This window comes from Podarcis liolepis (genome assembly GCF_965112155.1).
Source record: "Podarcis liolepis genome assembly, chromosome: 2".
NCBI classification, from domain to species: domain Eukaryota; kingdom Metazoa; phylum Chordata; class Lepidosauria; order Squamata; family Lacertidae; genus Podarcis; species Podarcis liolepis.
Window position 1 is genome coordinate 76,867,712 of NC_139555.1, and position 21,744 is coordinate 76,889,455.

The 21,744-nt window shown below is 40.1% G+C and overlaps 1 protein-coding gene across 13 annotated transcripts in view; it reads left to right on the forward strand.

The window, feature by feature from the left end:
• ATP2B2 (ATPase plasma membrane Ca2+ transporting 2) overlaps positions 1-21,744 on the forward strand; it is a 365,380-nt gene that overhangs the window by 99,468 nt on the left and 244,168 nt on the right. For all 13 annotated transcript variants that reach the window (XR_014522401.1, XR_014522402.1, XR_014522403.1 and 10 more), the window contains exon 2: positions 4,068-4,120. The gene's annotated coding sequence lies outside the window, so the exon portion shown is untranslated. The remainder of the gene's footprint in view (positions 1-4,067; positions 4,121-21,744) is intronic.

Here is a 21,744-nt window from a genome sequence, read left to right on the forward strand (position 1 = left end):
AAAGCAGTACAGCCTTTTTAAAATGCAGCAACAACCAAACCCTGATGCAATAAATTCTTGAGAATTAAAATGAGAATTCACTATGCAGGTTGCTCTTCCACTGCCACTGGAATGAAGATTGAGTAGCGTGCAAGGTGGGGGAGAAGGTAGGGCACAGCATCTCATGGTAAAAGGTAAAGGACCCCCGGATGGTTAAGTCCAGTCAAAGGTGACTATGGGGTGTTCTGCTCATCTCGCTTTTCAGGCCAAGGAAGCCAGACAGCTTTCTGGGTCATGTGGCCAGCATATCTAAACCGCATCTGGTGCAATGGAACATGACAGAAGCCAGAGCATACAGAAATGCCATTACCTTCCCGCCTCAGCGATACCTATTTATCTACTTGTATGTTTTTGATCTGCTAGGTTGGCAGAAGCTGGGACAGAGCAACAGGAGCTCACCCCGTCACGCGGATTCGAACTACCGACCTTCTGATCAACAAGCCCAAGAGGTGGTTTAGACCACAGCGCCACCCACATCCCTAGCATCTCATGATCCTTAGAGCATTGGACAATTCCAAAAGCCTTTATGTGTCCTTCTATAGCCCAGGTTTCCTGACCAGCAAGTCCCTAGAGCTGGCCAAAAATCAGAGAATTTCCAGATTTTATGGTGATGGGCATTGTAATGATCCATTCCTTGATTGTAGCAAGGATGCCAGGAGACTCTGGTTGCAGGAAAGCCTAGCACCAGGATTTCTACTTAATCTGTGGAACAGAGAAGATTGGGAATAGTACCTTTTCTCAATGCCCACATGGAAACAGAAGCACTGAAACATTCCTGTGTTTCTTTGCCTTTGAAAGCTTCAGGACTTGGTTCTTTTTATTTATGTCCTGGTGCAGAGAGATGCAACTGATATCTTGTTGAGGCCCACCAACTTTGGGTTTTGGCCCCACCCACTTTGCACTGTTCAGTCCCTACACATTTTCCGGGGGGGGGGGCTCCCCACCCCTACATAAAACAGCATATCGACAAAGTGAGCCAATGACTAAAAATCCATTAAGCTATCAGCAATTAAAAGAGAGAGACCAATTATCACAAAAACCATAAAATGCTATTAAAAGACTGAGCGATCAGGATGGACTTCACTTGGCACCTTAAAAATGGCACGAAGGGTGTTAGGTGGACATTCTTAGGTAGGGATTTCATAACTTGGGTGCCACTACAGAGAAAGCCTTCCAACAGCAGATGGTTCTCTTAAGATCTTAATTGATAGGAAGCTTCATTTGGGAGATGGTAGTATTTCATGTGGAACAGTGATCACCAGAATTATCCACAAAATCTACCAATCCATGTGATGAATGTTTACACAGTCACTTCTACAGTGGGGAGAGCTGCTACCAAGGTAGTGTTTAAATCAGGCCCTTTCCACTTAGTAATTTTCAGTGTGGAACCATTATTCAGTTTCTTTATTAAGGGTATATGCAGATTCATTTCAAGAGTTTTAGAAGATTTTCTCAGAACATAATTTATTTTCTATTTGAAACATCAGAGCTGACAGAAATATTGTTCCAATATTGACTGTGTATATAGCAGTATTTTTCTATGCCTGCAGGATAATAAACAAAGCAAGTTATTTCCCATCCCCAGCTTGGCATTTGGATATTTATGTATATTGGAGAAAGATATTCTCTTGGTAACAGCACCTTGAGTATATTTTAGGAATTATAAGTACATTTATGCTTACACATTTTTTTTCTTTGGCTGTTGGATGTAGAGCTAAAAAGAACTGAAATAACAAGACAGCAGCATTATCAGTATGGCAGGATTTAATATTGTGCAATTGAAAAACTGAGATTGGAAACATTTTGTAGCTCATATTCAAAAGTGTTTAAGGGGTTCTTAATGATCGTGGCTCTTTTAGTATTGAAAATAAATGACCTGACACAGCAATGCAAATGTTTGAATAAAGTGTAGTTGTTTTAAAAACATTTTTTAAAAACATTTTTTAAAAACAACAACAACAACACACATTTAAAATAAGTTTAATAGGTAGTTTTCTATCTGAAAAGGATGAAGACATGGCATTTATTCCATTAAACTCAAGGACACCCACATCCAAGCCAACAAAGAAAGAAAAGAGGAGTGGAAGATCTAAGGTCAAATTAAAATTTGCAAAAAGCAGAAACTGCAGAAAGCAGTCCTAACCATTAAAACTGGAGCAGATTGCAAAAGTTTGGTGGTAAACTGGCAGAAGTAAATTTCAGCTTAGAAGCAAGATGGGACAAGCCTGGAAAGAACCAGCAGAATGGCCTTCTTATATGGCTCAAGACACTCTTAGCAAATATGTGTGTTTGTGTGGAGAGGTTGTTCTTTGTTCCCCACAGCTGTCCAGAGCTGAGAACGCATTTCCTTGCAGAGACTCAAATTTGCATATTCTAAACAACACTGGGAAAACAATTCACATACATATGTGCTGCTGCTTGTTTAAGAATTTGTGAAGAATATTTGAAGTGTTAAGGATTTATCATCTGTCCAGTTGCTCACAGTGCTTTGCAGGTGAGGGCCTCTGGCAGATGTCAACTCATCAGGGCTGCTGGCGGATGCATGACTTGTCATTGTTCTGTGTGATGTAGGAATCAGGCTTTAGTGTGCTGGCACATACCCTTTGGAACTCCTTTCTGTTATGTATCAGACAGACACTATCTATACTGCCTTTCTGCTGTCTATTGAAGACCTTCCTTTTTCAATAAGCCTTCAACAAGTTCCCTCTCTCTCTCTGAACTGTTATTTTACCAAACACTGAACAGAGAAGGTAGAAATAAGTTTTTGGTTTGTCAGTTTTCCATTTCAGTATAATCAGTCTTCCTCTGCTCTAAATCGCCAATCAGCGATTATTCCTTCTGCTCCCATAATCAGGCTATTTGTATGCTGATCATTTGTCTCTACAGCAACTCACTATCATATTGCAATGCACTGCTGCTATTTTGAGATGGTGCCCAAATCATTATATTTATAGTTTATCTTTTAGGTGTTATACCATAACTTTACTTGGAATTATGTAAATCCACATAGTCAGCAAAACCATCTGAAAAAGGAAATCAATAAGTTTTGTTTTCTCCTGCAAGGTGTCTGATCACCAACACATGCCTAATTATTCATGCTTTCTGCCAACTGTCATTAGGTGCTGAAAGGCATTCTGAATGTCTGCAACCAAAGGTTTAAATGGTCTAATCTTAACAACTGAAGCTCAACAAATTTTCACTGGCTATTTTTTTAAAATGACAATAACAAAATTTTTGATTAACTCAGTTTAGATTAAATGTTACTTGAAACCAGAAAATAAACTGAAATAGCAGTAACTTTCCAATGCTTTGGAAATAGGCTGTATTGTATTGTACAGGTAGTGACTTGCAAACCTACATCCTTTTTAAAGTGAAGTACAGTGGTACCTCGGGTTACATATGCTTCAGGTTACACACTCAGCTAACCCTGAAATAGTACCTTGGTTTAAGAACTTTGCTTCAGGATGAGAACAGAAATCGTGCTCTGGCAGCGCGGCAGCAGCAGGAGGCTCCATTAGCTAAAGTGGTGCTTCAGGTTAAGAACAGTTTTAGGTTAAGAATGGAGCTCCGGAATGAATTCAGTACTTAACCCAAGGTACCACTGTACTGTGGTATAACAGCTCTAGGTAATGCTGCACAAGCAGCATTTTACTTCCACAGTGGGACTTCCTCCTCCCCCCCCCATGCACTCCCAAATTTGCGCCGGAGGATCCCCATACTCAATCTTGTGTTCCTTATGAGATGAGAAAGAATGGGACAGAGTGAAATCCAGGAAAACTCAGTGTGAGACAGATTTTCCAAATACTGGGGTTGGGGGAAGCTCATGATATTCAAGATTTCAGTATCTGTGCTCTATAAATGAGAAATATTTCTAGATCTTTGACCTAGATATATTTGAAGGCTGCTCTTGTTACTGCTGCTGCTTCCAATATGTTTCCTGAATTTTCTTTGCTATGAAACTTGCAGTGTTAAAATAGCAATTTGTCATTATCAGAGACTACAACTTGTTTGTTTATATTTTACTTTAGGACCCGCATACCATTGTATGAATACCAGGCAACCATTGGATTACATGCTTATGGTAAGTTTTCTATTTCTTCAGCATGTTTCATGGCCTTGATGCCATTGCTTACATTCATTAATTATGCTCATTATGCTCATTGAGTGCAGTTTATCATTTAAATAATCCCTCGAAACCACTTGAAGAATATCTGAGACTGATACTTCCCAGCTTAAGTACATCCAATTAAGTATACCTTGGTGCTTTTTTTGGCTGTAGTACCATATATTTGGAATGCCATTGCCAAAGAGAAGCTTCTCTGGTGCCACCTTGGATATGTTTTTCTGTCCTTTTGTTGTTTTAATTGTTTTGAATGTTGCATTCTATTGCATTCTTTTCATCCTGTTAGCTCATGCTGAATGTTGAACAACCAATTTAATTAATAAAAAAGTTATTCTTGTATTGCTGTATTGCTGCAATGTTCAAGTTCAAAAACATATTAAATGTGCACTATTAGTATACTGATATCATAAAGTGCCTTGACATGGGAGTGGGGCCTAAACCAATCTGTTTCATACACAGTTTATGCACACAAAGGAGTCTCATAGGCTTAATAGAGCTGTTTATCACCCGTCCCCCGTGCTTGCACACAGGTCACTCTGCTTTATCTCGCTCTCCCACCTTTGTGAATGCAATGAAGCAGTGCAAAGGATCATTAAGGGGAACAAGAGATCGGGGGGGGGGGGCACTTCCACATGGCAGCTTACTGTGGACAGTGCTGCTGTAGAATGCAAATTTCATGTAGTGTTTATATGACATTACCTTCATCAAAAATGTTGATGCCCAATACAGTGGTACCTCGGGTTAAGAACTTAATTTGTTCCAGAGGTCCGTTCTTAACCTGAAACTGTTCTTAACCTGAAGTACCACTTTAGCTAACGGGGCCTCCCGCTGCCACCGTGCCGCTGGAGCACGATTTCTGTTCTCATCATGAAGCAAAGTTCTTAATCCGAGGTACTATTATTTATGGGTTAGCTGAGTTTGTAACCTGAAGCGTCTGTAAACTGAAGTGTATGTAACCCGAGGTACCACTGTATTCTATTTTTCAATGTGATCCCAATTTACCATTTCTGTGCAAAATCCAATAACTAAAAAACTGAAACCATGTGGAAATGGTAAATCCAGATTAAATGGGGAAGAAAAGTATGGAATCATGGTTATCATTATTATATTTACAAGATGTCAATTGCAAAGAAGTGTGGTGCCAGCATATGATGAAATTGTACAATGGACGCATGAAATGCACTTCGGTGGGCAGGGAATTCCACAATTTAGGGGCTGCCATGAAGAATGCACTGTCCCAGGTCATTACCCAAGAACCTCTGAGGGTGGTGGAACTACCAAGAGGGCTCCGAAGGGTGTAGTGTGGTTAGCCAGTACCCAGGGCATGCACACACTGGGGGGCGGGGTGCAGAGGGTGAACGGAGCATGACATGAATCTGTATCTGGTTAAATTTATTACTGGAATAGGAGAGACTGAACACCTTTTCAATAAATGGAAATAACATTTATACTTAATATTGCAGGTTATATAGACACATGCAGTCAGTGTGTGTGTGTGTGTAAAAATTAAATCAGTAACCCTTTTAAAAATAGCACTGAAAACACTGAAAACAATTTAAAAGTGTGTGCGCGCGCACACACACCACACAACCCCCCCCCCCAAAGTACAACACCCAGCCTCTGAAGATTGCCCCAACAGCCAGTTAGTGGCCAAAGCCTTGCCTTAAGAAAAAAATATTTGCGTTAGCAAAAGGAAAGCAGAGAAAGGGTCATCTTAGTTTCCTGTGAAAGGGAGTTCCACAATCTGGGGCAGCCACTATGCTCACTGTCCTCTCCAGATGTGCCTTTGAAGGTGGTGGGACCAAAGCCCACATGAAGATCTTAAGGCCTGGGTAGGCTCATATAGCCTGGACCCAAATCTTCCAATCTTCAAATAGCCTGGACCCAAGCCATATATAAGGCTTTATATGTCATAACCAGCACTTTGATTTCTGCCCAGAAAGGGACCAGTAGCCAGTGGAATTGTTGTAATAAAGAGCTGTTCTTCTAGTAACCAGCTCCAGTCAGCAATTTGTTCATTCAATGCAAGCATTTCAGCTTGCCAGATGGAATGATTCTCCATCTCCTCCCCTTTATGTGCTATTCTGGGCTTGGGGGGGGGCAGCGTGGGTATGCAGTGGAAGGTGAGGAGGGAAAGCCCCATTGTGCTAGTGGAAGACCTTGTGTGGGCTTCTACTAATGGGCCTTGTTAGTTGAATTTGGCCCATGGCTTTTCCTGGAAGATGCACAGCCGACAAGCAGAAATTCATTTGCCATATAAATTGTGAGTTGACTTTTGGCATCTAAGAATAAAACAATATTGTGCCCTTTATCACATTGAATAATTGGACTGCTGCAATGTCATCTTCTTTCCTTTACTGGTGTGATGAATTTGTGCCAGAGTGCTGGCCAGGAATAGCAACCCTATATATGCTAGTCATTGACCTCTTTCTGTGAAGATTGTAGACAGTAAACAGCTTTTCCTGGATGACAGGATAAGGATTGCTAGGATTGGGGAGGGGCAAGGGGAAGGGGAAGGCCAAGGTTTTAAGGCCAGCCGTGATCTTTTAATCTTCTTCACTGGTTCACTTTAAGTTCAGTCAGCCATTGGAAACTCCACATGAGACTGTCAGGGTAATTAATAGACTTATTTAGTGAAATTCCTTGATGTACTTTCCATCGGCCCATTTAGGTAGGAAGACACAACACTGAATCACACCATTTCCATTAGCAGCTAGAGCAGTAATATTATAACAAAAAATATTACACTAGGTTATGCTTTATTTATATGCCATCTTTTGTCCCAAAGGCCCCCAAAGGGATGAAAGGCTTATTAATACAAAATAAATATGCACTAAATGCACAATAAACAAAACAATCAAAACAATATAAATGAGTAAAGTCATAAAATAGCCAGTAACCACGCAGCTTTGTATTAGGAATGCCAGTTAATCCTTTTGAAAACAAACAAACACCACAAATCAAGCCACACTTATTTCTTACTCAGGGTCTACACACTCCCCTCACGTTGGTCACCTGGCAGGGACAGGTTCCACCAACAGGTTCTTACCCTGAGACAGAAACAACTTTTCTCTCCCACTGCAGCCAACCATTTGTGGAAGTGCGTGCCTTCTGAGAAAATAATATACTAAGGAAAGTTAGGTTGTTGGAGATAAAGGGAATTTATTGGGTTTCTTTGATACGTTGATTCCATGACTAGATTCCAGCTACAGTGGACCAAGGTGGGAGAAGCAGCAAGTCCTCAGAGGGAAGCCAGGAGATGGAAGAAGATTGTTCAGCTAGGCACTCTCAGTTCACGAAAGAGTTTAGAAAGAAGGACAGAAATAAAAACAGGTTTTCAGAATAAGAGCCAGTGCTTTGTTTCTTAAAAAAAAGTGTTTAGGGGCACTCTCATTTTCCTACTCATATTGAAATACTGCCCCTCAATGAGGCCAAACTTAGATTCACAAAATGTTTAGGGGTATGCGTGTCCCCCCCCCGAAAAAGCACAGATAAGAGTTATAAATAGCAAGCAATAAGAACAAAGGATAACAGAAAGGAATTAAAAATTGATTCTTCATGAAAGACAAGAGGAAAATGTTAACATGTCACCATCTGCTCCAACCTGGTGCCCTTTAGATGTGGTTCAACAACAATTCAGAGAGCCCTGGCTGATCAGGCCTCTGTGAAAGGTCAGCCAGGTCGATACAATTAGTTTTACTCAGTTTTTGCTATATAAAAATGGTGGCATTCTAAATGTTTGTCTTATGTAGGTCATTTTTGGGTTGTAAGAAGCAAGAGGCAATGATGCTGCCAGCTTAATTCATGCTTGTCTTCTTCATTTCCAAGACTGGAATGCAGAACCAAATAAACTTTACTAGGCTCTTATTCAGATTGAGACTGAAGGGATAATTCATTTTATCTTGCCAATTTGTCTGTAATAGTTTTTAAAAGGAGGGGAAAAAATTCAACTAAAAAGCAGTATTAGGTGCCTGGCAAAGAAAACGCTATTTTGCTCAAAGGCAATTCTAAACCAGAGAATTAGTTTTCTGCATAATCAGATCACAATAGTCGAAAGCATTGTTCTCCTCCTCATTACATTTCACAAATTATGATGCCAAGGACACATGCTCCCACAACTGAGTCATTTCAGGGGATTTCCAGTGGCTGAGATCCAACAAAACATGGTGGTGTGGAAGCGGATCACACTCAAGGTTCTATGTTTTCTGCAAATTTCTACTGTGGCTGTTCTTCAGTGTTGAAAAGACAAGCTGCATTGCAAAATGCAAACTAGTATACTTCAACAATGTGAAATGCTGAATGTAATTATCTATGCATGGGTATAGCTTTATTGGCGTCTAAAAATTACCAATCATAAGGCTGCATATTTAAATTCTAACCATCTTCCACACAGCGGAGAAATGCAAACTTGTGTGTATTTACTGTTCACTATGGGTAGTGGTGTTTTTTTTTTGAAAACTCAGCAGATTTTTATTTTCCAACATTTTCAATCAGTGGATAGAAACTTAGAATGTTATTTTGGATTTTATTTTTTAAAAATGGGAGCATATTTACCAAAAGTTAAATGGTTGGCAGTAGGTCATTAAGGTAAACTGATACCACTAAACAAGAACCTCCAAGAATTGTGTGAGATCCCCAAAATTAGAGGCATACTTCTGGTCTGTGTTTTATGTTTCCTAGTCTAGGTTTTACATAAAGCTCAAGGGCTCTGGAGACCAGACTGAAGTAGTTGAAGTAAAAGACTTCTGGTGAGCATTTTCTCATGTCTAATATGTGTTTGAGATAGGGCTGCCGTACGTCCGGAATTTCTTGGACATTACTGGGATTTCAAAGGCGGAATTGACATCTGGGGGGAATTTCCAAAATTTGTCCTGGATCTTAGGCAAGTCAATTGAAAAAAGCCCAACAACTTTCGGGGTGTCATGGTTTTTACTTTTTGAACTTTAGCAACCCTAGTTTGAGATAGTTCTGATTAAAGTGGTTTGGACACCGTACTTCATGTAAAGAATGCAAAACCTCCAATAATGTTGGGAATTTTTTATTTATAATTAAATATGACCAACATTTGTGCTGTGAGCTTCAATACAGTTCAACACAAATTTGTATGATCATTCTTTTCTTTTTTTAACCAGTAACTAAGGTTATTTGACCCTTCAAAAATCCCAAACATTAAAGGAAACCAAACAGCAACAACAACCCCTTCTCTATCACAGGATACAGTAATGTACTATTAATTATCAAACCCTAGTAGATAACCAGTTGCAAGAGAGGTGGTTCTGATAAAAACACCACTTTATTATGGGTTTATAGTCTGTTCTCTGAGGGTACAGCAACAATAACTGTGAATACCAAACTGGACAGCTCTGAAAGGAAAGTATTAGTTGGCATTTTAACATCTCATTAATTTTAATAGATTTGTTATTTTCCAAACTCGACCAGGTGTTATAATTCATCTTCTGAATTATGATTTATGGAATTTGTAGATTCTCATTATCCGAAGTCATTTCCTTTACTTTTAATTTGCTGTAATGTAATTTCAATTAGGTGTAGTCTTGAAAAACTGACTGCAATTTATGTGTCTGATGTAGGAAAACAATAAAACATACTTCCCCTCCATAATATAACAATTAAGGCTTGCCATTGTTTCATGACTTGGCTTAAAATTAGACATGTTGCACAGGACCACTATTTTGTTAGGGTTATCTTAAAGTTATTATTATTATTATTTTATTGTTGTTGTTAATTTTATTATTGCATATTTAAATCACCCTTCATCTATTTAGATCCCTTGTTTGTTTATAAAACAATGAAATAAAATGAAATAAAAGCAAGCATATCACAAAACAAATAATGAAATATATTGGGACAGAGTCTACAAAATAGTCGTGCTAGGAGGAGCCATTACAATGAGTGCTGCTAGTGTGACAGGGCTTCCCCCATCCTCCCCCCATGACTCCCCCCCACATTGGCTCAGGATGGTTGGGAGTACTCTGAGAACAGTGTGCAGAGGGAGGGGAGGGGAGATTGTGCAGTGCACTAATGGAATTCCACCCAAACAAATAACATCACATCACATCACAACACAACACAACACAACACAACACAACACAACACAACACAACACCACAACAACACAAAACACAACACAACACAACACAACACAACACACAGTCATAACCAGTATCAGCACAGCAGTGACAGCATACTGGTTGTTGCCCTCCAGCAAACCTTAAACTCTCAAAGGCCTGAAGGAAAAGATGCTTCAGGAATATAAGGCTTGAGATTGTTTTCTAGTCAACTGGATTCTGCAGTTTGTATGCAGATACATAGAACAACAAAACACTGAAGCAAAGGTCAATATTGCAGAACCAAAACCAACCAACAGCAGTTTGACTCTTCTTTTAAGTGTTCTGACTGTGGACGAACTTGGGCTTCTCCTTAGCAGCTTTCCACAAAGTTATTGCCATACTTCTGCTGCGACATCCATGCAGTTTCATCAGAAGCAATCTGTGCACTTGGACAGTGCAGTGCTGTTTGTGGCAAGGTAGAGGATAGGCTTCATGAGGTACCTGTCCCTGGGACTTATCTGGACATCACCACACTCTACCACTCACACAAAATGCAGGGAGCTGTCTCACACCTTATGGCAATAACTGTGGTAATAATTAATAATGCATTTCCTGATTTTTGGTAAACGATAAGAGATGGTTGTGTATCTGTGCTGATTTAAACATACAAAGGATATTGTAAAGGTTGGGATAGCGTAAATAGCAGCATTAGAAGAGAATTTCCCCCTAGATGTTCAGGGGAATGGAAAGGGTAAAATTTCCCATACCCACTACAGTGATCGTGATCATTATTTGTCTCCAGCTGATACTGTTTCCATTTATTTTAAAATGTGTATTTAAAGTTTCAAAGTTGCATTTATTATCATATGTGCTACCTCCCACCCAGTGTTGTGACTCTACTTGGTATCAGCCCCAGAGAAATTGATTGGAATGATATGCCATTCATGAAATAGCAATTACACAATAGACTTTTAAAAAGAAAATAACAAGCATAGGGGTCCAGCCTGATTTTGTTTTTTCGCTGCGGTCACACTCTGGTTCAGCTCTCTGTGCTTGTTTTCTGTTTTTAAAAAATCGTTCACACAACTTTGTATAGTCTACTTAGTCTCTTAAGTTAAGAAAGTGGTCAAAACCAGTGTGAACAATCAAAAAGTCTTCTGTGGCAACCACAATGGGAATATGAATGGTGCTCTATTTATATGCAAAGTAGGAATTCAACACAGAAAGAGAGTTTTCTGAATGTGATACACTGCATATGTATTATGAATATATATGAAAGCAAGATGAAAGAGTTATTGGAGCATTATAGAATTAATACCTACTTTATTTTAAAAAATAAATGGCAGCTTGTCAGAATGTTAACCAGATAAGTAGGAGCATATGGTCCCTTCAGATCTCACAGCATAGAGGAATCTTAACAGGTCACATACCGTGGAGAAACATTGTGGGAGGGAAGCAAGGTCAGGTGAGCAGATGGAAAGCCAAAAAGTCTGTGAGGTGACCCTCAACTGCTTATGTCTCAGTTTCTCCACTTTATCTACAGAGTAGCCAAGCAACACAGGGAGAAGAGAGAAGCCTACTTTGAGTTTTTTAAGGCACATATTCCCTTTAGGCATCTACTTTAAAAGGGTTTAACCTGTTTTTAGAACAAGATTTTTTTCCTCCTTTACTTGACTGATGAACAAATTTATTTAGAAGTAACTTTGCTGGGAGTCTGCTAATAGAGAACTCTGGCTTTTTCTTGAGCAAACCAGTTTGCTAAAAGAATATGAGGTGATAGTTATTGCTAATAGTTATCTCCTAGTCTTTCTTTCCCTGTGCCAATTTTTTTACTTATATAATTTTTAAAATATTTCTTATGGATGGCAATTTGGAAAATAAATTAAATAAATGGTGTTAGGATTATGAATTCTTGCAACCTGAAACTATTCACACAGTGTTCCCAATGACGGAAGGAGACAAATTTGCCAATTCTATCCCTCCCCTAGGCAACTTTCTGTGCACCCCAAGGATGATGTGGCCTTCAGCCTTCAACGTCTGGAACATTGCAACCTAGTTCTTTCTGTAGATCCTTTGAACTATCAGTAATAATATTGTTACTGCCATCTCTGAGCAATTAGAGATTCCAAGGGTCCTAGTTCTTACTCAGGGTTTGGTTTCCTTGGAATGAAGTTCAGCAGGGACTGTGGTGTCTTATATATGGTTTATAATATATATGGTTTTTTATGTACACATATATACAACCTGAGTCTAAGACCGAGGGCCCCAGCATTAACACCTCAACAGATCTTGCTTCTTCCTCAACCACAGCCTTGCAGGCAGGAGACAAAAATTTGGCGGCCCTGCCTCTCACCTTATGTTCTGCTCAATTCACTACGCCATAGTTGTGGCATCCTGTAGCACCCTCTAGACTCAGCGCCTGGTGCTGATCTATGCAATCCATACAAGAGCCTTATACAATGAGGGATGCATTTGCAGTCCTCATGCCTCAACTTCATTCCCCCACTGTGGGTGTGCCTATTGATGGTTTGTGTGTTAGTGGTATGTAATGTAGTCATTAAGTCAACACACCTCTGCCCCATTTAGTTGCAGTGGATCTCAAAGGTGAGGTATGCAGTATGAAACACCTGAGGTCAGCAGAACAAACCTTTGCTTCACATGCCTCAAGCTGTTCAGTGTCATCTACGTTATTACTTCTGTTATATGACAGACTCTGCAAATGATCCCCTTTACTCCCTGACATCCTGCCTTAAGGCCCTTTTTTTCATGAAGTAAGAAATCACCCAATTCAGTTTTCAGTTGTCTTCTCTCTCTGTCATTTGTTCTCAAGTATTTCTAGGTCATTTTACTGTTATAAACATAAAACTTCTTTTTCCTTCTATGTGCCAACTGAATTGTAACGTAACATTGACAATTCAACGGCACAAATACAGTGCCAATTACAATGAATGTTATCGTACTATACAGGTCACTCAATAGATATTCAGAAGCTAATAGCTAATTTGATTTACTGCTGTCATAAAAACAACAACCACATGTATCAGTGAAACAGCACAAAATATGTAGGTAATTCTAAAACTAAAATACCTTTAATAAATAAAGCGGTGAGAGACAGATTAGATGATTGATGTGTGCACATAGCTCCCACTGATTTTCATGGGAGCTGCTTTGCACTGCCTGATATATGTTTACAAATACTTTTTTATGGCACTCTAATGAAAGCTTAGCGAAGTTTTATAATAAGTAAATTCCATTATTTCATAAGCCATTGACATTTGAGCTTATTTAGAACACAGGTGGGTAAAGTTCAGCATTTTACTATTTGTCTTTAGTAAGCAGGATAAATAAACAGATTAAGTTCGAGATTTAACGAGGTAATCACAGTTTTCCCATTGCCGTATATCAGGCAGGAGATAAACTCGTTCAGAAAGAATGAAAACACACTTCCACATCAGCCTAAGTTTGATTCCCAGGAGCCCTGTATGGCCACAATGCTTCTATTGGGCTGGTCACTGGTGTCATTTGCATGTCACGGTAAACCAAACTACAACTTACTAGAACTGCATGAACATGCTAGCTCCTGGAGAGCAGCTCATACCCACTTTGCTCTTCAAACAGTATGGCAAGGCAGCAAGGCCAAGGTTTGGCTTATCATGCATCAAACATGGGCTTGGTCTCTCTCCTCTGTAACCACAGGACTTCAAGGATAAAACTGGTCATGTCTGTATGGAATTAGATCCCACCGTTAGCACTAGTTCTGTGGAAGTGTCCAGAGTACCATCTAGTTGGGTTTCAATTGTTGTGGCCTAAGGATGTGGAGACGCTGCTTGAAGCAGTTTGGCATATCACATGGATTTTTGACCCTTGCCCTTCTTGGCTAATAAAAGCTAGCCAAACAGAAGTGATTGGGCAAGGCCAGGGTGTGGGTAATGCCTTGTTGTGGGGATTGAGGAAGTGTTAGCAGCCTTAAATGAAGTGGCATTATGCTCCTTCCTTGAAATGATCCTCTGGACTCAGAAGTGTTAGGCCAGCTGCAAATGTCACCTTTTGTTGCAAGGTGGTCCAAAAGGTGGTCATACTTGAAGGAAATAGATAACGTGGAGCAATTTCAATCTGGCTTGAAACTCTGGTTTTGACGTTGAAACTGCCTTGCTCCCCCTAATCAATGACTTTCGTCAGGAAAGAGGCAGGGGGAGTGCAACCCTGTTAATTCTCTTTGGTCTCTCAGCAGCATTAAATATCATGCTCTCTTCCTGGAGCACTTAGTTGCCCATGCACTGAACTCTGATAGTGACATTCAGTGCCGCTGGTCTCCTTTCTTATAGCTTTTTCTCTTCAAACAGAACAGTTCTTTACCCACAGAAGATTCCTACAAATAGTGAAGACTGTCCTCTGACAGCCTCACAGTTAGAGGACTGTTCTGCATAAAGTAGGATGCATGACTACCATTTACAGATAGGTAGCCGTGTTGGTCTGCCATAGTCAAAATAAAAAAATCCTTCCAGTAGCACCTTAAAGACCAACTAAGTTAGTTCTTGGTATGAGCTTTCGTGTGCATGCACACTTCTTCAGATGCATGCACACGAAAGCTCATACCAAGAACTAACTTAGTTGGTCTTTAAGGTGCTACTGGAAGGATTTTTTTTAGCATGACTACCATAACAGTCATTCAGTTATAGCCACAGTGAGTCAGTATGTATAAGTGAACTGGACAGAATTCCAGATTCATTGCAAGTGGTTTGTACAAGCGGGTAAGAATGCCCCCTATACTTTCTTCAAACAGCGTAGAGGGGCCCTCAACTTTGGAGCAACACTCCCCTGTCCAATTTCATAGCATGCAAAATTAGTTTACTGTCTTCTTTGTTAATAAAAATCAATAGATTAAACTAAACAGTTAGTTCTTTAGTTGTATGTATATACAACATTTTTCATTTGTATGAATAGAAAGGTGATATTTTAATGATTTGAATGCATGGGCTATCTAGCCTTGTTTGAAAAATGCAAAGCTCCCTAAAACATTAAGGATTTCCCTATAAGTCTCTCTCTGCACTACTACTACCATATGAAAGTTTTAGCTTACAGAGGCCAGAATAATGTATTATGCGATGTTTCTTGTAGTAGTATTGTGAAAGACTGTGGCGGGGGCTCATAGCATTGTAAAGCTATTCCTAGAATAAAGCATCTTACACTGACATATAGAAGATTATAGGTTCTCTTGTAAGGCTGAGGAATATAAGAACAATTTGAAAGGAGCCGGGATATATTAAATTTAAATTTCCTTCTGCTGGGAAAGATCTTGGGAATTACAGTTGATAAAGCCCTGACCTACAATTGATAAAGCTCTGAGCCAGAGAAAATGGAGAGATCTTGTTGAGGTTTTATAGGCCTGTCCTATGTTTCTTTTCCGTAAAATTTATTCAGCAGTGAGAAGTTGGTCATTCTATCAAAGCTGCACACATTTATGCCTGTGCCCTACTTTTTATTTTATATAAAATATTCACAGGCAGCTTCTCTATTAAAGAATACTCAAAGCAGCTTTCAATAAAAACAATAACAATAATTGTGACTTACACAGAGGGGATCAATAACATTTAAGTAGGATGAAATGAACAGTTAATAAACAACAGTGATAAAATTACGTTATTTATTTAAAAGATTTTGAAATCACCTTACATGACAATGTAGGCAAAAATCAAAGCACAATTCCAATAATAGGTCATCAGCTAAAACAGAAATTATAAACCACAAATTTGTGGTCATAATTTGTTTCTAAACTGTTTTTCATGTTGTTGTCATCTGCTCTTTGTTGGGACCTTAGAGGGAAGGGTGGCCAACAAATTAAATTAATAAAAATAATAATCACCACCACCACCAGTGGACAATAACTACAGTGTAATAAAATCTTTGAAACAATGTACAGTCTAACATAAAAATAGCAAACAAAACAAAAAATCTAGATAACCAAACCGGGTCTGGCATCAGCACCTGGAAAGATTTGGCAAAATGTCCCCCCCCAAAAAAAATAATACTGTCCACTACAGAAGTTCTGGGTGAGGCAGCTATAGTCACAGCTACATCCATTCTCTCTCTTCTCAATTCTTCTCGGCCTTCCTGCGAATTGATACCGGTACCTAGGAGTGGGGTCCAGAAGCACTGGGAGAAGGAAGGGGATGGCGGTGTGATGCCAGTGCTGCACTTGACCAAGCCTAGAGGTGGACCTAGGGGTTGGTGAAACTGGCCCTCCTCAGGGAGCAGGCCCGGGGCATGCATGCAAAAAATAACCCCAGAAATCAATCTCCAGTTATTTCTGTAAGGTCATGAGTTTAAACAAGAGCTGGGAGCTGAGTGGTAGAAGAAATGGAAAAGGCGGTATGAAGGTAGACGGGTGGAGACTATGGAGTGTATGACATATATGTGTGTGTGGCGACACAACTCCATTGTTCGGGTGAGAACAAATGCAGGAGGAGCTTCCTGTCCTCCTTGCACTGTAGGACAAAGGTGTGCAATTTTTTTCACCCTTCCTCCTTGTCTTGCCTTTGCTCCGGACCCTTTGAGTACTTGGGTCACATAAAATATAGCAATTTCTATACGGTCAGCTGCACCAACAGGCTAAAGAATAGCTTCTATCCGTGGGCTGTTATGCTGTTGAATGGAAAATAACACAGCGAAATTGACTTGCGAGGTGGCACACAGAGTACAACGAGACTGAGTGTGTTTTTTGGGGGGAGGCTCATTTAATTTCATTGTGCACAGGTTGTACAATGACAATAAAGGTATTATTATTATTCTAATGTGGCTATTGCAGTAAAGTCTTCTTGGGTGGAGGGGTTGCCAATACAGCTCCTTGCCAAGGGAGCAAGGAGCACTAGGTATGCTACTGACCAGACCAAGTGATGAATGGAGGGAAAGTGCTTCTGTCTGTGTTACACTGGGCAGGTGGTGACTGCAGAAGTGAGTCAGGAAGCCCAGAGTGCTGCAACTGGCAGTGGCTCTATTCCATTGCTGGCCTCCTGCCATTGCTACTTTCCCTGTCCCCACATGCCCATGCTAGTGCATATGGTGGCTTGGAGGAGTCAGTGCCTGCGCTTCTCTGGGTGGGTGGGGACAGCAGAGGAATGGCAGTGTCTGCAGCCAGCAATGGAGAAGTAGTGCTGGCTTGGAATAGTATGGCCAGTCCCCTAAAAAAGCAAAACACTAGCATTCAGAAGCATTACTGCCTTCAAGTGCGAAGGCAGAGCATGCTCATCAGAGCTAGTAGCCACCAATAGCCCTCTCTTTCATGAGTTTATCTCATTTGCTGGCTAACACTGCCTCCTGTGTGAATGAGATCCATTGTTTAACTATGTGCTGTGTGAAGAAGTACTTTCTTTATCTCTTCTGAATCTTCTGAGAACTTTCCATTGAAGCCCACAGTAGTGAAAGGGATGGTGCTTTTCTTTTAGCCTCCCCATCAAACCGCACTTGGCGATCCTGCATCACACTGGAAAGCTAGCTGGGATGGGGAATTGTTGGAAGAAAATCAGCATGGGCAGGGACTTCATTTGCTTAATATTTTCTCACAACTACATTATTTAGTGTTCCTTAGTAAACCAGCAACTCATTCTTTACAGTGCATTACTAGGAGATTTTTATCAACTAAATAATTCTCATGTGTGCTTTACCACCATCACCGTCTTCTTTTCATCCAGTACCACCTCTCTTAATCTTTCCATACTCAATGGGTTTTGAATTAGCTGTGAAGTCTCACATAGGAAGGAATTGCGCTTCCCAAGTGGATAGTTCGATGAAGCTGTATATCCTCTGCAGTATACAGTATCTATTCCCCCTCCTTAGTCCTTCTTTGTTTACGATACCAATACCGATGTTTGGAATAGGAAAAAATGTGTTGCAAAAGTCATATTCATCTTCTGAGGATGTATTGCTTGAGCACTGTCATCAGCCCCCTATAAAAATCTATTGAGGGCACATGGAGTTTGAGAAACTGATTCCCAAATGGTTGGCAAGCCAGTTCTCAGTCTGATCACAGAATTCCAAGCTGTTCTCCAAACAATAAGTTTACTCATATCAAACCATTTATCAATCTCATCTAGCTCACACTTGTCTACTGAAAGGAAGAGGAACCACATTCTTCCAGAGGGCCACATTCTCTTGGAGGTAATGTGACAAGGGGTTGGTGGCATGGGTCCACTGATTCCAGGGCAAGCAGTTGGCATGGGGAGAATGATGATGATTAATTCGGTGCCATTCACCCTAATGCCCCAGGATGGATCACAAAAATTGAATATACAAGTTACAATCCCAAGAACAAGGCGGGTCCCAAAAATATATTAGTGTCACTGTACTGAGCGACTGGCAGCAGCCCTGGATTCATATATAACTGTGTAGTCAAGACCACCATCATGAGCTGTTGCACACATGAGCTGGTCCAGACGTTTACTTAAACCTCTGCAGTCGGTTCACTTTGCTGTGTTAGCATTTGCCTACATGTAATTGCAAGACTGGATGTTAACTGAGGATGTTGTCCCTTTGAAAAGCCACTTGAGCGTTTCTCCTTGTCCTGCTATAGACGGCATTTTTCTTTTAATGTTAAGCAACTTGGAAAATATAATGGCCTCTCTGCATCAGAAAAGAGCATGAAGAACAGAATTAATTAAATCATTTTAAATCTTTAGCTGTGACACACAGGTTAATAAACAAATAAAATGAAGTTGATTTTTTTGCCCCTTTAAATGTGTGTTCCATTATTTCTATTCAGACAGAAGGGAATACGATAGATTGCTGTTCTGTTTTCCATTTTAATTACATTGCACGAGGTACCACTCTTTTCCTAACATACTTAGATGTAAATTGTTCATTCTTCTGACTAATGTATCCAGAATGGAACGGAGTGCTACCTTTACAGAAATGAGGACAGAGACAGAAGCCAGGCAGGAGCAAAGTGGGTCACTGCAGAGGAGAAATAAGACGAGGGTGCATCAAGCCCGAATGCCAGGAGACAATTATTAAAGTACTCTGTGTAGGTGGAGGATGGGAAGTGAACATAGCATGCACCACACTCTCCAAATAATGGTATGTTGCTCTTAAAGGGATGTGGGTGGTGCTGTGGGTTAAACCACAGAGCCTAGGACTTGCTGATCAGAAGGTTGGTGGTTTGAATCCCCGCAACGGGGTGAGCTCCCGTTGCTCGGTCCCGGCTCCTGCCAACCTAGCAGTTCGAAAGCACGTCAGTGTGCAAGTAGATAAATAGGTACTGCTCCAGTGGGAAGGTAAACGGCATTTCCGTGCGCTGCTCTGGTTTGCCAGAAGCAGCTTAGTCATGCTGGCCACATGACCCGGAAGCTGTACACCGGCTCCCTCTGCCAATAAAGCAAGATGAGCACCGCAACCCCAGAGTTGGCCACGACTGGACCTAATGGTCAGGGGTCCCTTTACCCTTTACCTTTAATGTTGCTCTTAGACATGTTCATTGTTCTATTAACAAGGAGAAAGCTTGGGTTGAGCTTGATGAATGCATGGTAGCTGGTCAGCCAACCACCCCTACTGTCAGGCAGTCAGCAGCCATGCGCTTTTGCAACACATCATGCCAACACACTCTCTGCTTCTTGCATATTGGCTGCTCTCAGTAAGGGACAGAATTCTTCTTTCACCAGAGATTGCTCTGCAGCATTGCACTAGCAATTTCCAGTAGCAGTGGCTGCCCTGATACAATGACATTTTATTTATGTATTTACATTTACAATTTATCCTACCCATAGTTATTGTGCTAACAGCTATTGTGCAGTCCATGATGCCTCCACCACTGTGTGATGGTCAAAGTGAACATAGAGCTCATACAGAAGGTAGCTGAGAATAAGGAGGGAAGGAAATATGGGATATAAGAAAAGCATTTGAGAATGAGAGACTAACAGCAAAATTACAATGAGGCTTACTCCCAGGAAAGGAGGAATAGCATTTCAGCCTTAAACAATGGAACAAACCACCTTGGGCAATGGAATCTCCACACATCTCAATTGTGATGATCATTTCTTTGTTTATTCTTTCAAATATTTATTATATACAGTATTGCTTCTCATCAGAACAGATCACAAAGTGGTTTACAAAAACTGATCACACGCATCAACACATTGGGAAGAATCCATTGCAATTTAGCACAAAGTGCTATTATACCCTACAGTATTAGATATTTAAAAAATGTCTATATGAATTGTTCTATTTTTGTGTATGAGACTAACAGAAAATATTCATTGTGTACTCAGCATGAAATAAAAAAGAATAGGTACATTTTCTTCTCAAAGTAGTACCTTCATGGGATTATAATGTCATATTCCTTGATAATACATAAGTGCTTACACTCCTACACATTCTTCCACAGAAATGTAAATTGAGTGAGTCACATTAAAATTACAAAGCCTTAAGGGGTTTGAAATATTATTTCTTATTATGCAGCAAAAATAATTTGATTTTACATTCCAGAACTTTAAAATCATAATGAAGATTAAAAACAATGGAACCAGGTGTTGTGATATAATTTTGGTAAGCATGATTACCAAATAACCCATATAAAACCTATAGTAAGGAAAGCCATCAAACAATTTAATTCTAAATTACTACATCTAACTCAATAGCTGCACCAATTAAAAAATTACAATATGTACAATTCCCAAACATTTTATTATTTTTTAAAAAAATAATATTTGAGTTTAACCACACTTTCTGTGTTGTAGCTGGAATTCTGAGGGCTAAAGGACAGACACATGTAACAAACAGATGAGCTCTGGTGATTACCTCAAGTAACTGTATGCAGGGATGTCAACTTGAATAAAATATTGGAGGGGGCAGGTAAGCCCCAGCGCATATAATCGATCACATGACACAGTGCACACACACACTATTTGAATGGCATTGCCCATCAACTTGGGGGGCTGCCCCCCTCAAATATTTTATTGTGACGGCCGAAGCCCCCACAGCCCCTAGGAATTGGCTCCTATGATTGTATATATGGCAATCTCTGAATACTGTGTGAAACCTGGAGCTTGTCCAGAACATAGGTACTAGCTTGCTAATTGAACTGGGATCAGATCTTGCTAGGGCCCGATCAGTTCTGCTGATCCTTGATCTGTTTGTTGGGGGGGGGGGTAATGGCTTACTTTTGAAGTTTTGTACAGCTTAGGACAGAAGATCCTGTCTCCACATCCGTTTGTCCATTTGTTAATATCATCCTTGGAGGCCCCCATTCTGGTTGCTGCCACCGTGAGTGGTGAGGCTGATATTTAGTTTGTAAGTTTTTGTAACAGTTTACAGAATAAGAGAAAGAGAAAAGTCAATACTGTACATATACATGTGCACTGTACATCTCTCCCCCTACAAATCGAACAAAAATGCATTACGTATTTAAAGCAGCAAAAATGAATGATAATGGCCCAGAGGGGCTGGGACAACCCAGTCAGATGGGCAGGGTACAATTATTATTAATATTATTCATTTTTTTCATTGCAAGGTTACAAACAAGGGGTA